Raw genomic sequence first — 15,868 nt, 5'->3', positions numbered from 1 at the left:
GGGTGCGCTGTATGTTGGAATAGTATAATTTACTATTCCAACTCCAGTCTGTGCAACAGTAGGGAAGGTGTTGGAGTTAAATTCAACACCTTCCACCCCCTACCGCAAGCCATTTTCGTTTCAACGTCATGCTGGGAAAAGCATGTGTTGTAACGCATGCGGTGTAACGGTTGTTTCCCACTTTTCAGCGGCCTGCAGCAGGGGAGAGGACTGAAGCATTGGGGGGTGGGGTTTGTGAGAGCCAGCAAGGAAGCGCCTCCGTTTTTTATCCTCCTTCACTGCATGCAAGCAGCAGAGATAAGTCAGTCTCTTATCTTCTCCTTTGTCTAACAGATAACAATTACTGCAATCAACAGGGACAGGTTGTGGACTTAGTTGCCTTTGAAACTGGGGAACCAGGCTCAAGTCCCAGCGTCAGTTCGATATCCTGTGGTTCTGGGCAAATAACAATCTACATGAACCTAATAAAATGAATAAGACCCTCTGTAATGCTATCTGGTGCTCAGGCAAAGCGCCCCAATGACTCTGGGCCTAGTTCATGCTATGTAAAACTGCATGTAAGGAAAGTGACACTATTGTTTGTTTATTTTTGGATTTACGCACCAGCATTATTCCCTTTCTCAGAACGTACAAATGATGCAAGCCACAAGTAAAACAAAAAACAGAGATGCACCTTTCACCAGTCTCTGAACATTGGAGGGCCTCTCTTAAGTACTGCAAAAAATAAAATGAATATCATAAACAGTGAGTGTAAAAGACATATCATGTTTCCCAGTGAACAATAATCAAAACATCCACAGAAAACGTATGGATAAAAAAAAAATTAGAAGTGAGTTCCCAGTATTTTTGATAATTCTGTGCTTCTAAATTATATTTTTTCATTGGTAAGTTAATTTCTTACTGAAGTACTGGCCCTATAAGCTTTACAATACTTTCATTACCGCAAATGTTTGTCATCATTTAGCTCCATTATCCAAACTAAGCGGTGCATTATGAAAGGTTGCAATCCATGACTGTGAGCTGCTGTTTTTGGCTGCCCGGGCCGAATTGTGGCCCCAATCCAACACTGCTTGGTGGTGCATCCGGGTGAGGGCCTCCTTGTAGAGTCCCGGGTGGCTCACTACACCCACAACGGATAAAACATGTGTAACGTTGTCCGGTTCTTTTGAGAAGCCCTCTAACGCCCTTGGGCCAGTTCGCGCTATACAAAATTGCAAAAAATGAATAAATGAAACATAAGTGGATACTCTCTAACAAGTTGCCTGTTCTTACGTCGATGTCTGGCAGCAGGACCGCGCGGAATCTCTTTTCAGCAATTCACTGGTAACATATCCGAGGGCTTCACGCCCGGCGTAAGAGCGCGCCGTTATGACCTCAGAGCTCTGGCGACGCTCTGTTTTCACAGCTGTCTTTGAAACACTGCGCAGAGCCAGGCTGCTGCGGGGTTTGAGGCCTGGCACGAGGTCACTCAGAACCAACAACACGGAACAGAGCGAAGGGTGTATGATGGCTTATTCGCAGGTCGCGGCTGCAAATGTTAATATGTCACCCCCATCACTTCCCACGGCCCTAGTCCGGGGCTCTGCTCCTGGGAAATCGGAGACACCAGTTGGAATATTTTACAAATTACACACGCGCAGTATTTATTTTTTATTTTTTTGCATATTTATATAGCGCGAACTCGACTCGAAGGTATTGGAGCGCTTTACATGAGCACCGTATTTACATTACACATTCAGGCACGCGGAGATTGCCGCTGCCCGCGTCCCACGAAGGGGGACATCAGCAGGGCAGCCCTCTAGTGGCCACCCGTCGGAGCCCCCCCCCTGCTCCGCCTCTCTAGCGAGGCCGCGCCTCGGGGAGGGGAGGCCCCCAATGGGTTTGTCTTGGGGGAGGCGTGCCGCGAGGCTGGGGTGAGGCTAGACCCCCCTCTTAAGCGCCTCACCCCCTCAGAGCTTCCTCTGCTCGGCTCGAACTCTGGTTTCCAACACCAAAGTTGGCAGAAAGCCGTCCTTTCACCGCTGCCTTTTCGGCCACGGGCGTAACGAAGGTCTCGGAAGCCCCTGCGACGTGGGCGGAGGCTCTCGACCCCTCAGTAGGGCCCCCTTCATCCCATGTCCATGAACATGTGCGAGATAGGACCAGGGCTTTAAGTGGGACGGGTCCTGCCGGTGCTGGCTGGCAGTTCTCAAAAGCGCAGGTGCTGAGAGGGGTCCCTATGGGGCTCTGGCTCTCCGTTTGTGCCCTCACCATCAGGGTGAAAAATAAATCTTACCTCTGCAGCACTACCCCCTAGCACTGCCTTTGATGTAACTTTAAAGAGACTAGTTATAGTTTTTTCACAGTCATCATTTTTAGATCTGAAGCATTTTCAATGCTATATACAAGGAAGCCTTAGTTGTTGCATATCTTATGCAACTGACAACCATTGACAAAGTCAATACGGTTTGTTGTAGGTGTAATGTTACTTGTTGTATTGTCTGGGTGCAATGACAAAAGAAGCAAAATACCAGTGGGGCGGCACACTATGCTAAGTACAGATTTTTAAGTCTCGCTAGAGTCAGCGCATGCGCTGCTCTTGTGAGACATTTAGTAGCTGCTTCAAAAAGCGCTACCTTGCTGGCCACCAGCTTGCTAGAACGCGCACAAGCGCGCGCGACGTGCACAGAACTTTTTCCTGTCGCGCGTGTGCGCACATCTCACGTCACACTTGCGTTTTTTATTATTTCATTTTGCGGCCGCCGCGCAGCCAATGCTTCTCTTTTTTTTCCTTCCCCATCCTCAACAGTCTTTGTTTCCCCCGATCCCTCACCCACTTCCCATTACTTCTCCAACACTTGCTCCTCTGTCGGTCCCCCAACCCAAACGGTCCCTTCAATAGATTATATTACGTTTTTTGGAAAGCCTGGCAGCTACTGGTTCGCTTCACATGTCAAAATGCATTAACGTGCACGTAAAATGTCATTTTTAATATGTGTCGATCCAAGTGATATCTGCGGTTCGATAAAAACAAAAAAATGAAAATGTAATTCCATAAGTAAGCGCACACATGCTGATGCATGCACATGCCTAAGAAGTGACCTCACGGGCAGTTGCTGCAGCAGCATTGTGTCTTTTTTTTCCCCGATGCTGCACAGGATGCCAAATTCTGCTTTTTTACGGTGCTGCACAGCACCAACAAAAAGCACTGTCAAAGCCAATAGGTCATAAAGGCAGAACCTATTGCCTTTGCCAATGCTTCTTCCGATGGTATGCAGTGGCAGGGCTCATGGGGTCTGTCTTTGTAAACAAGGACATGTAATGTTCCCCAAACAGTGTTGCCTCTCTAATGATATTTTCAGTGGTGTTTAGTCTGCTAAAAGGGTTTTCCTGGCAGCGCAGACAGTGGCCACTTCACCACCCACTCCACTTGACATGAGGTGGGGATGCGAGAGGTGTCCACCAATTTCTGGCAGCTGTCCCATTACAGAACCTTTTTATCAGGCCATGTATAATCTCGAGTAACACAGCTTATTTCTGATCTTTCTTATCTTTTGTGACGCTTCACCTCGATACCACAATTGAATATGTGATGATAAAATAGTTTTTGCGAGAGGCCGGACTGTGATAATGTGGAGAAGACAGTAACTAGCTGAAGAGATGAGGTGACAGCTTCTGGCCTTTCATGACACCCTCTTGCCTCACCGATATCTCTCTAGCAGTCTACCATGATTTCTCAACTCTGTGAGATGCCCTGATTCCTGACAGTCATCTCCTCCCCCATCCCCCTTCACCCCCACTCCACAACTTGAAAGCCCTCTCTTCTTCTTTTCCATGCTACTCACTCCTTCCACGCCCTCCATAGCTTCTCCTCCACCATCCCTGGTGGCCTGTCCAGCAACCAACACCAGGTACTCACAACTCATTCTCGACCCCTTTCTGTGAGGAGCTAGTACTTCAGCGAAGACCACTTTGTCTACCATTCATTCTATCTTATTTCCTTATTTTCCTCTCTCACCATTACACGTTGTTATAGCGCTAAGAACCCCCATGTGCTAATAAGCACTGTGGAATCTGTGACAATTAGGCCTTTGCAATCAGGCCTTCAGAAAAGAATAATTTTTATTCCCTCCAAAAACGTAGACAGTGCTTGCCAGGCCTGAGCCCAGGCAAAGCGAATAGGTCTAAAAAAACACAAAATGCTACCGAATACTGTCGCTTATCATTGGTGCTTGGGCCCTAACATACTATTTAATTCCAAGGGTATAACCAAGTTATATCCCTTGTACATTTATCTCTCCAAGGGCAGCGATTGCATGTTTTCACTGCATTGCATACTTTTAAATTGACCTTGTTAGTGTTTTGTTAGGTATGGCCCAAGTTATCGGTGCTGTGATACACTTTAGTGAATCTGAACTGTCAGCCACGGGATTCTATTACACAATTTTGTTCTTCCTTAATTATATAGGCCGAGCCTCTTATAGTGGTTTCTTGGCAATGCTTTATAGGGCAAACTCCTTTTAGAGCCCAACTACCTTTTCATTGTTTATTAAGTATTAGCTTACCTGTCAGCTTGTTCCACAACATACATGCCTGTGATAAAAAAGAAGGTGGTGCACTCCCACTCTTGTCGTCAAAGATGGAGTGTTGTATTGTATTCTGCTATCCTGCTGTTGCTTCATACTTGCGGAGAGGCACCAAAGTGTATTTGCGAACAAGCAGCATGCTTCTGCGTGGGTTTACTTTTCTGGTGAGGCGTAAATGGGAAATATTTCACTGTCACACCTTTTATCCGATTTGTGATGCTGCTCCATCAGGGCCTAATTTATTTGTTTTTGCTGCAGGCCTTCTTGCTGCTCTGCCCTATGGAAAACGAAAAGGGCAGGAATGCGCTATATCTATCAGATACAATGCATTCCTGTCCTTTTCCCCTGCGCTGGCACATGATGGGCTGCTGTGTACCAACACAGGCACCTTTGTACCATGGTGCAAGGGTGCCTGCGTTGAGGGGATGATTATTTTTGTCCAGGTTGGAAACCTTCCTGCACCAAAAGAATCAGAAGAGGCTTTTTCCTCTTTCTAGAAAAAGGAACAAGCATTGGCATAGCCAATAGGTCTCACCTTTGGGACCTTATAAGTTTTGAGTTATGCAGCACAATATCCTTGGTGCAACAAAATCAAGTGTTGCATGGCTAAACACTTATACGGTCCCAAAGGCGATTTATATGCCACGCTCTTCATTATAGCTACCACGCTGCTTTGAGAAACCCAACCCCCCCCCCCCCCCCATTTTGTCATCACACTTAAATCCCTGGCTATTACGGCACTGACTGACCATCCATGGCACATACATACATGCCACTAGACCTGATGAAGCCAAGAATTGCTTTCTTTGGCTGCCTCGCACCTGAAATTGCCTCGTCTTCAATAGAAGTCAATGGGGGAGTTACAGTCTCCCGAATGTTATATATTTTTTTTAAATCTCCCACTTTTTTCTTAATTAAATGTTGGCTTGTGTGCACCTATCCTCAGGGCCATTCGAATTATGCAGCGAACAAGGGCCAAATTATGCAGCAAAGGAGAGACAAATTATGCAGCGATTATATAATTAAAAGACAAATATGCAGCTCATTCTGCAACAGTAATTACTAGCCCCTTTTCCTTTATTCAGGCTAGGTAGTGTTATAGAAACTACTTAAATGTATTAATAACGAAATTATACATATTTTGCGAATCCTTATAAAAAATAGCACTCACCACCAATTAATTGTTCCACTTAATTTGTTCATGTCGGCTAGGCATTAACTATAAAAAGATTGGCAATACAAAAGGATCAGGCAATAGTCTATAGAGACAGAGCTCTGTGATAAACTCAGGTCCTTCTTCACCAACAAGTGCAGTGCTTTCAGGGCGAACAATTCTGCCATCATCCAAGGCATAGAAGAGACAGACCAGCTGTCACTAGCTTAGAAGCTCCCTTTTTATGATCTGGCTTGACAGCACAGCTGGCGCCAGACAATTATGTAAGAATCACTAGGAGAGGGGCTTTGGCTCCACCCACATGTTGGGAGTCAGGAGTACATGTTTTCTTAGCAGAAGTGTTGTGCTTCCACAAAAAAGTGCTTGGCCTCCACACAGCTCTGATCATTTTGTTATTTATTCTGCTGCCTAAACTTGAACCTTAGTGGGCACACATGTCATTGTAATGCTATTAAAGTGCCTCAGATAACTAGAAACTTTATGGTGTTTTCTCTGGTGGCAGCGCAGATGTAAACAGAGCAGTCATTAACCTGCATGGACTTTCGGGTCTGGCCTGGCAGTGCAACTGCCACCTGACCTTTTAACTTACACTAGTATTATTATTGTATAGTTATTTGATTCCACACAAACATGTATCCATTCCCATGCTGTCTACATGTAATACTCCACATTACCACACAACATTCCTGTAAAGCCAGACCTATTGTCATTGCCAATGCTTTTGCGAGTTTGCCATGGTCAGAGAGACTGATATTCAGAGAATCTAGGCCTCTTTCAAAAAGCTCTAACCACCCTGGGACATCTTCTATACCAAAGTGATTAACCTTGGACTTGCAGCTTTTGCTTCAAATAACACTGCTCTAATCAATGCCTCTCTCACTACTCAGGCCCTCAGACCTGTTATCATTACTCCTGTCCAAAAGATAACCGTTGCTGATCCTGGCAGTATCTCCAGGTGTAGACGTATACCAGGCATACCTTGTATTGCCAGGGCACTAGGCACTCTTGACGCCTGTCGGCTGGCCTCTCATCTGGAATCTAATTGTTAAGTCATTTCTATTCAGGTTTTAGACCTAGCTAACGCACTGATACTGACACTCCTAAGCATCAGGGATGAACCTCTCAACAGCTGTGAGCCCCTGTTCTCTGATTCTATTGAACTTCTCGGCTATGTTTGATACTATCAACTATCTAATGTATCTCAAAACATTGGCCAATTTGGTCCGCATTAACGGAGGTGCATTATCATGGTTTGAATTTTTACTTCATAACAATTCGCACCTAGTTAAACAAGGTCTTTTCCGTTCAAGTAATACCAGTATCTTTGTGGCGTGCTTTAAGGCTTGGCCTTACCACCAATGCTTTTCATAATATACACTGCACTTCTGACCATCTTTCTGGACTTGTTCAAGGTTGGTCACCTTATGCTGAGAATACCCAGGTTTATTTCACGGCGGAAGATAATTCGGCGAACCAACTCAAAGTGTCTCAATGTTCATATCTGCTGTATCATTGAATGCAGAAAGACTGGCTCTGTCTGAATGACAAAAAATAATTTCTGGTAATGCGCCCTGTAAATCTTTATCCATTGCTATTTTCTTGACTTGAAGTTTTGGACACCCCCTGCACCATTAGCAAACGAGTGTGCTAGTAGACTAATTTCTCTTTCAACCCTCAAATAATGTTGTACATAAAACATTCTTCTATCAATTACGCCTGCTTCAATGAGTCCTATTATTCCACCACCTATTTCAGAAAGTCACCCGAATCCTTGTTATGGTTTTGCCTCACCAGAGTTACTGCAGTAGCCTCCACGCTGACCTCCTAAACAAATCACTTGCAAAACACCAATGAGTCCAGACCCCGACTGCATTACACCATTTCGACCTAAAGTGCAATGATGGTCTTATACGGACTTTGAATAACCTCATTGAGCTCCATGTTAACGAAAAAACAAGTTTCAAAACTCAATACTCTTTACACGCCTGCTCGCCGTAACACCGCTCCAAACTGTCCCATACTCTCCACCGAGAAACCTATGGTCTGCCAGTCAAAATCAATTGGGATGAGACACCACAAGAAAGAAGGTGGAAGATTCCTCTATGTTCAACGCTCTTTAAAAGCAAAGAGTCTGAAACCCAAAATAACCAAAAAAAGGCTAATCACAACAAACATGAGGGATGGGAAGGCCAGGGGCTAAACTGTAGTAGGAGTGAGGAAACTTAGCAGTATGCACAGCTAATAAAAGACTACGAAGGAATTAGGAAGAGTCTGCCTTGTTCTCTTCTGCTGCTGTTCCACCTCTGATCCGGAAGTAGGGCGTCTGTGATATATAATGTATACCAAAGGTATAACCTTTTATATAGAAGTTTGTAGTAAGGAGGTCCGCGCAGGTAGGATTAATTGAGGAATCTTTATTGTAGATAGTTACATGAAGAATAATTCCAGTATAACAGGTAGTTATGTTCTGAAGGAGAGCCCCACCAGGAGCAGCCTGTATGCTGCTCAGCCCATGTCCAACTGTCACTTCACCTCTCTGTGTCCCAACATTCCGAGGCACATCAGGACTCCAACATTCTATTGAGCACAGAGCACAGGCACTGGCTGAGCAGGAGGTGTGAAATACATTTCATGACAAATGCAGGGTACTACATATCCCCTTTCCTTCCAACAGAAGCACAATTACTATATATGAATAAAATGTAACAAGAGTAAACAAAGAACAGAACGCAAGGGAGGAACAATGGTGTGACAGAATAAACGTAAAGGAAAAGAGTAAGCAAGGCAGAGCGAAGAGACAGGTGGAAGAAGACGAGGAGGAAGTAAAGAGCATGAACACACAAATGGGAAAGACCCAAACGCTCCAACAACGAATACAATGAGGCAGCAAAGAAATGACCAAACAGAAGAGAGTGAGGAGATAGATGAAAGAAGCGAAGAGAGAAAATGCACGGAAGGAAAAGACGCATGCCCTCCAGAAAGGAGTTAGAAAGGAGAAGGAAGCAGAGATAAAGCGAAGTAAACAACCAGAGAAAAGAGAGACATAGATGCACCAAAGTCTACCCCCAAACATACCCACTGGCCAGGCAGGCAAGAAAGGAAGGAAGAACAAGGCATGACGCAAACCGGACACCGGCCTACACACAGACACACAGAAGAGGGAATAACGGATCTCCTCCTGAACAGGGAAGAAAAAGAATGAAAATACGAACGAGGGAAGGCTGGAGACAAAGGATGACAACAAGCAATGTAAATCCAGAAACCAAGGATGAAAATTATGTATAACATCATCACGAGGAAAGCTGGACATAAGAGAAAACAAAGAGGAGGAAAATAAATACAATCAGTGCAACAAATCCTCTCCCAATTTTCAAAAAGACAATACAAATCAGATTTGAGAGTAACATAGCGTTGTAAAAACAGCAATGTGACAATGTAGAAAGACCATATCAGCCAATGGGACTAAAACCCATGACCGTCCTCTACCCTAGGCAAGAGTGTGAGGAGCACATAGAATGGGACTAAGACCCATGAAGAAACCACCTGTGAAGGGGCAACCCGCGTGTAAGGGTAGGATGCAGTGCAAAGAAGAAATGGGACTAACACCCATAAGACGCACCCAGTGTGAGGGTAACAATGTAAATGTAAATGGGACTATGACCCATGAAACGGTGCCCTGTGTAAGGGTGAAAACCGTATGTAACCTGAGTAGGCAAGTGTAAGTGGGCAAATGGGGGTAGTACCCATTGCCATCCCTGTGTGGGAAGAAAGACAGTGTAAAGCGTTCAAATGTAAAATGAACAATGATCCCCTGGGGGAATGTACCAAGAGTCCATGTATGTAAAATACAATCCCATGGCGGATAAGTGTATATAAGAGCAATTCCATCAAGAAATGTACAATAAGACAAAACATGAGTGAACGTTGCATAATCATAAACAAGCAATACAACTGGCATAAATGAGCACCATCACCTTTGGGTTTATAAACTTTAAAGATTAAAGGTGTGCGTGTCACCGAAGTCTTGTGACACCCACTAGAGCTCGTATGTTAACCAGATTCTGCAAAGGTAATGAACAGCTGACCTAGTAATGTAAGTAGCTCGTAGACTGGTAGCACAGAGAAGAAGTAACACGTATAATGTGAAAGCAGATGTCAAGCTAATGCTTAATCATCACATAAAATAATGTGCAAGATGGAAGTGTGGAAAGAGAATCATGGGATCACCCCTGTGGGCTGCGAGTACAATAAGTGGTAAGACTTGCATGTATGGTCGTGAAACCGGAGCTGTACAGGGTGGACTGGAACACCAAGCACAGAATTTACTCAAAGAATTAATCTCACGTCCATGTAAGTCTTAGTTATATTTACATGTTCTTCAGATCTGCCAGGGTCCCAAAACTTGCAAATAGACGAGTTCCGGTAGGTGCATTGGCCAGTATTGAACCGTTTTATAAACAAAGTCTGCTGTATTCATGTAGATTCCAAGCCGGGTGGCTCAAGGCCCGTACAAGCACCAAACTGTAACTTTGCCAGTACTGCCACGGAGGTCTGTATGACGTCACAGAGGATCCTGACGGGAGGCGCGCGGTATCCAGTCTGAGGTGAGTTACGCGCGCATGTAAACTGACACAAAGCGGCGGTTAAACGGCCAAAGACTCCATGTCTGACGTGAGCGAAAATGCAATAAAGAAATGTCTGACTCACCGGCAATGTGGTGAGCACGTGAGATACTTTCTCTTTTCTTACACACTTTTTTACACATATACATTGGAAGCTGGTGGTATGTGTAAACTAAACAAAATAGAAATTGTTCTCAAAGTACTGACTGTTCACTCTTTCACTTTATCTGTTTCCTTTATTTTTTAGAGTATGAGGTACGCTGGATTGGGTCACACCAAGACATTATTTAGGTGATTGAGGTTTTTGATAAAATGATCTTTCCTCTTCCCAACCTTGGTTAAATTGAAGAGTGCCTATTTGTGCCGGACCTTTCTTTGTCCCTGTGGCTGAGAGCAGAAGGCCAGCCAAATAGCGTTTGGAGTTACTCTGGCAGTCCTTGTTTCAAGCAGAAAGGCAGGCCTCAAGCAGCAGGGCAGTCTTCTGAGGGTACAGGGCTGGCTTCAAGCAGCAGGGCAGTCCTCTGGTAGCAGCAGGGAAGTCCTCTGAAATACAAGGCAGGCATTCTGAGTGCTCCTGCAGGTCCAGAGGTGTACTGAAGAGTGACTCTGAGGGTTTTGTTTTTATACCTGGTGCTAGCTTTGAATAGGGAAAACTTCTAGAGTTTCCTCCCTCACAGTTAGTTCTGGAATGTTCTTCCTTCCCTGCCCAGGCTTCAAAAGGTCTAGGTTGACAAAGACTGGTGTCAAGTTCGTTGTGAGTGCTCTGAGGCAGCGCCTTTGAAATGTAAGTGGGGAAGGGAACCGCTCTGCCCCTCTCATCCTGGCAGGATAGCCCATCCTTCCAGCACCTAGCCCCCCATTGTCTGACTATCTGGGAGGAATACACAAAGGCCAACTGCCGATATATTCACAGTCATGTAACCGAGGACATGGGCTGCATGGCACCAAATAGAACAAGAAAATTGCAACTTTCGAAAAGTGGCATTTTCAGAATTGGGACTTAAAATGTGATTTACTATTTAATTACAATTCTTTTGAGACCAAGCATGACATTTTTACCTGTTCCCAAACAAAAGTTATCGCTTATCAAAAGTAATAACGTACCCAATATTATCGTACGGGAGAGATAGGCTTCACGGTAGTGAAAAGCGAATTTGGGAGTTTTTCACTACCAGGACATATAACACTTACAACTGCATGTCCAACTTTTTAAATACAATTCTCCCTGTCATATGAGCTGTTTAGGGCCATATCTGAGGGGTGAGTTATATATATTAAAAAGGGAGGTTTAGGCCTGGGAAAAGGTATATTTTGCCAGGTCGAATTGGCAGTTTAAACCTGCACACGGTCTGCAATGGAAGGCAGACCTATTTTAAAATGCTACCTAAGTGGGTTGCACAAACAGTGCTGCAGGCCTACTAGTACCATTTAATCAATTTAATTTACAAACCCTGGGTACATGTTGTACTACTTTACTAGGGACTTCTAAGTAATTTAAATGTGCTAATCATGCGTAGGCCAACTTGGCCATGTTTGAAGGATTAAGCACAGGCACTTTAGCACTGGCTAGCTCTGTTAAAGTGCACAGAGTCCTAAAGCCAACGAAAACTAACTTCAACAACAGGAGGTGAGTAGGCAAAACGTTTGAGGGAAGACCATCCTAACACTGACCGGTCTAACCGTGGTAGTTCCTTGCATTCTGTAGGCATTTAAGGCATGGTGGTGACTACCACTAGTATTATGCTGACCCCTAGTGTTCTGCAGAATTATTTAGTGATAATCACTCTCATTGTTCGAAATCCTAGGAGTCTAATCAGAAGGTATATTTCACAGTACTTGGAGTAGTAATACTCTAGTACTAAAGAAAACTATTCACTAACTTACAGGTAGATATCCCTGCATGTCCCATTTTTTGTGTGCAGTGATCTCCGGACCAATAAGTCTACATTTTAGTAATAATTGTAGGAGGGACGAGGGAGAGGATCACTAGAAAATGGGGATTACTTACTACAAAATCTGAGGGGTTTAGGGAAAAGTAAGGAGGGGTTCAGAGAGGGACAGGCTACTACAAACACCAACTTAAAAAAGAGAAATCCCATTGCTATTCATAAACTACACATCTAAAGTTACTACAGCCCTAAACATAACACAACAAAACAGTAGTAAATGTAATCCAACCCATTATTGGAATAAGTCAAGGACTATATATGGCCAGTTAGATGTGCTGTAACACACTCCCATAGAAAATCATGGAGGAAGGGACTAAAAATAACTCCCCATTGGAAATAATGGTAAATATATAAAACTATATATATATATATATAGTGTTGAATGTTAAAAAAAAAAATACATACAATTGTTAAACATTTTATCTATGTATTTATTTTAAATTAAATAACATTTTTAAACTTTTGGTAAAACCTTTGGTAAAAAATAAAAGTAATTTCAATTAGTTCTACACATAACGTTTAAAAAAATGTAATACATTATAAATTGAAATAATGGGTGGGATTAAAAAAAAAAGATTCTGTAAGAAATATTATTTATAATTTGTTTTTTTATTAATAAATTATTTAATACACATTCAATGTACTGAGTTAATTTGTTCCAGCATTCTATTTTAATAGTTGTAAGTTTTAAATAAACATTCTAAACCATTTTACATGTATATTGAAATATTTTAATATTTAATATTTTTCCCTATACTTTCCCAATAGAGTGACCTCTGTTGTGGTGTTGGAGAGCTCCACCTACATGTGAAAAGTTACTAGTGTTAATTTGACCTCATAAATCCTGTCATAAGAGGCACCATCAGGTGGTGGAGACATGTAAGTCTTCATTTAGGTGTAAATCTACACTTCGGAGTTGTGAATAGCAAAAAAGTTTAGTTTTTCACCAAGGTGCAGTAAAAAGTTTTACTCGTGAGCAAATCTACACATATAAATTTACCTTTATGAATCGGACACCAATTTTGTAAGTTTATTGTTACCAGTCTGCTGTTTGAATCTGTAAGACTTCTGTGCCCTGAACAATAGCACTGGAGTACGGGTCGGTAAAAATTGTCTCCCTTTGCCATACTGCCTAGGATTGCAAACTTTTTAATTTTTTAAGCTTAAAAGAATGCCTTCTTCCATGACTGACCTCATACAATTACTGGCCAATCAGATAGTCTACTCCTGTAAAGAGGGTAATCAATTTTCCAACCATCCTTACTTGGTACTACTTTTTTTAAGATATGAGAGCTGGCAGACAGCTAAGCTTTCTTTAGCTAGACCTAACAAGAAAAATAGTTCATACAGAGTGGGTCTTTGGAATGTTGATTAGCCTCTTTACTGGAGCTAACCATCTGATCTGATACAGACTTCTAGCCGCAGATTCCTTACCTTAGGATTATCCTCGAGCGTCAGACTGGATCCGGACATTTTGCACAAGTAGTACCCCTCCACGCAGGTAGGCGGCATCTTTCAGCTCTGTGTGGCGTCGTGGGCATCGTCTGTGCCGAAAGTGACATTTGCATTGCCTATATAGGTGACACCCCAGCGAGCTGACATCAGCTCTATTCTTTCCATGCCAGTCAGCGCAGATCCAGAGACAGCTACCCTCAGTCGTTTTTCGAGTGTCTTTTTTTATGTTGAAGCTTTTTGAGACTTGTCTCCTGGTGTGGCAGGGATGTCAATGAGGAAGCCTGGATTCAAGCCTTGTGGGCACCTGTTACCAATAAATATCGGTGACGGACCCGCACCTCATCTGTTTCAGGTGCCTGGACCTGCATCAATTGTCACGCCATGCATCCAAGGACATGAGGGAGCAAACCCTCAAGCTCCTTTCTGCTCTATGTGTGACGACGCAACGGTCTATATTCCAGGCGAGAGGAAGGCATCAATCTTCGTTTCAGTTGAGGTCGTCCCATTCCTGTAAGCCCCACAAGAAAAAGAAGAGCAAGAAGTCGAGGAACTCTTCGACTTCAACCCGACCGTCGATGACCAAACGAGGGAGCATCGACACTGTAGGCCTGCCTCTGCAGTTGAGTCTGTACCTGGGTCGTCTCCACACCTCGCAGAGTTTCCAGGAGATGGAGCTATTCCTGCACAACTTTGAGAAATCTTTAAGGCCATGCACCTCATATTTGGGCAGCCCATCCCCGCTGGATTGCCTTTGGGCCCCACAGGTTCAGGAGGTACCCCTACAGTTCTACCACCGGCGGGTTTGCCCTCAGTGCCGGTCAGGTCCATTGGATCCACAGATAGAACCAGAGTGGTGCCAATTCAGCTACCTCGACCTACCCCTGCGCAGGTCTCGCTGCTGTTTGCGCCGTCCCCATTCTCATCCCTGACTCCGACACTGAGCCGGATGGGCGTAGTTTGACGCTGACTCTTGAGCCGACTGGAGACATTCCCTCCAGGGTGGAGCCTAAGCCCTATTCCTATGGGCTTAGACTTGGGGAAGATTTGGAGGGGCTACTGGAACCTTAATTAATGCCAGCCCCTAGACCCTAATGAGGACACCTGTTGTGAGGATTTGGCAAATGCCAGTGGCCTGGACATCTCCGCAGATACTGGCTGATCTCTTCTCCTAGCATGGCTACGGAGGACAAAGCGTCATTTACTATGGTCGTAAGGAGGGTCGCAGAGTTCTGGAACTTCAGTGGCCCTCCTTGGTTGTCAAGACTACTGTCTGGATGAAGGTGCTTCAGCTGGAGTCACCCCTTCAGAACCCCTTCTCCCATTTAATGAAGCCCTCACGAACGTCCTGCTCAGGGCCTGGTCCAAGGCTTGCACAGGTACTCCTGTGAACAGGACAATTGCCCACCGCCATCGCCCCCCCAAGGCACCCCAACTCCCTCACCCAACACCCTACCCCAAAGAGCTTGGTGTTTCAAGCCTCCACTTCCCGAGGAAATCCTGGCGCATAACCTACCACCCCACCGGATAAGGAATCCAAAAGGCTGGACCCTTTGGGCAAGAAAATGCTTTCTTTCGTCAACCTGGCACTGTGGTCGGTGAACACCACATGCCTTATGGGCCGGTACTCCCATTCACTCTGGGATTCGGTTGTTTAGGTGCTACCTATGGACCCGGTGAAGGCTCGAGCCAAAATCTCCCAAGCTATTGCTGACGGAAGGGACACTGCTAAGTTCACAATCTGATCTGGGCTGGACATGACCGACTCACTAGGCAGAGTGGTTTCTTCGTTGGTGGCCTCATGGCTCCACGCCTGGCTGAGAACGACTGCCTATTCTGGGGACGTGCAAGCTTTGCATATGGAAATGCTCTTTGATGGCTCCTGTCTCGCGCTTCAAGGACAGCAGAGCTACGGCCTTTCCATGGACCCTCGCCAACCCTAGTTGCTTCTTTCGTGTCCACCGAAGGGGCTTGCAACAGCATCTCTACCCGCCCAGCCACCAAGGCATGCAAGCTGCGCAGCCCCTACGTGGCCGAGGATGTGGTACCCACAGACCCCATAGGCCAGGCAGCCAGAGGTTGGAACAGTCCACCACTCCCCCAGCA

The 15,868-nt window shown here is 44.7% G+C and overlaps 1 protein-coding gene across 5 annotated transcripts in view; it reads left to right on the top strand.

Annotated features, from left to right (window-relative positions):
* FCSK (fucose kinase) overlaps positions 1–15,868 on the top strand; it is an 808,393-nt gene that overhangs the window by 194,238 nt on the left and 598,287 nt on the right. For 2 of the 5 annotated variants that reach the window (XM_085639473.1, XM_085639474.1), the window contains exon 1: positions 10,237–10,343. The exons of the other annotated variants lie outside the window; for them this stretch is intronic. The gene's annotated coding sequence lies outside the window, so the exon portion shown is untranslated. Of the gene's footprint in view, positions 1–10,236; positions 10,344–15,868 lie in introns of those variants that run through there. 5 annotated transcript variants of the gene reach the window in all.

Source organism: Triturus cristatus, chromosome 12, assembly GCF_964204655.1.
Source record: "Triturus cristatus chromosome 12, aTriCri1.1, whole genome shotgun sequence".
Classification (NCBI taxonomy): domain Eukaryota; kingdom Metazoa; phylum Chordata; class Amphibia; order Caudata; family Salamandridae; genus Triturus; species Triturus cristatus.
The sequence above is the reverse complement of the archived record's forward strand: the minus strand, read 5'-3'. Positions and strand labels throughout refer to the sequence as shown.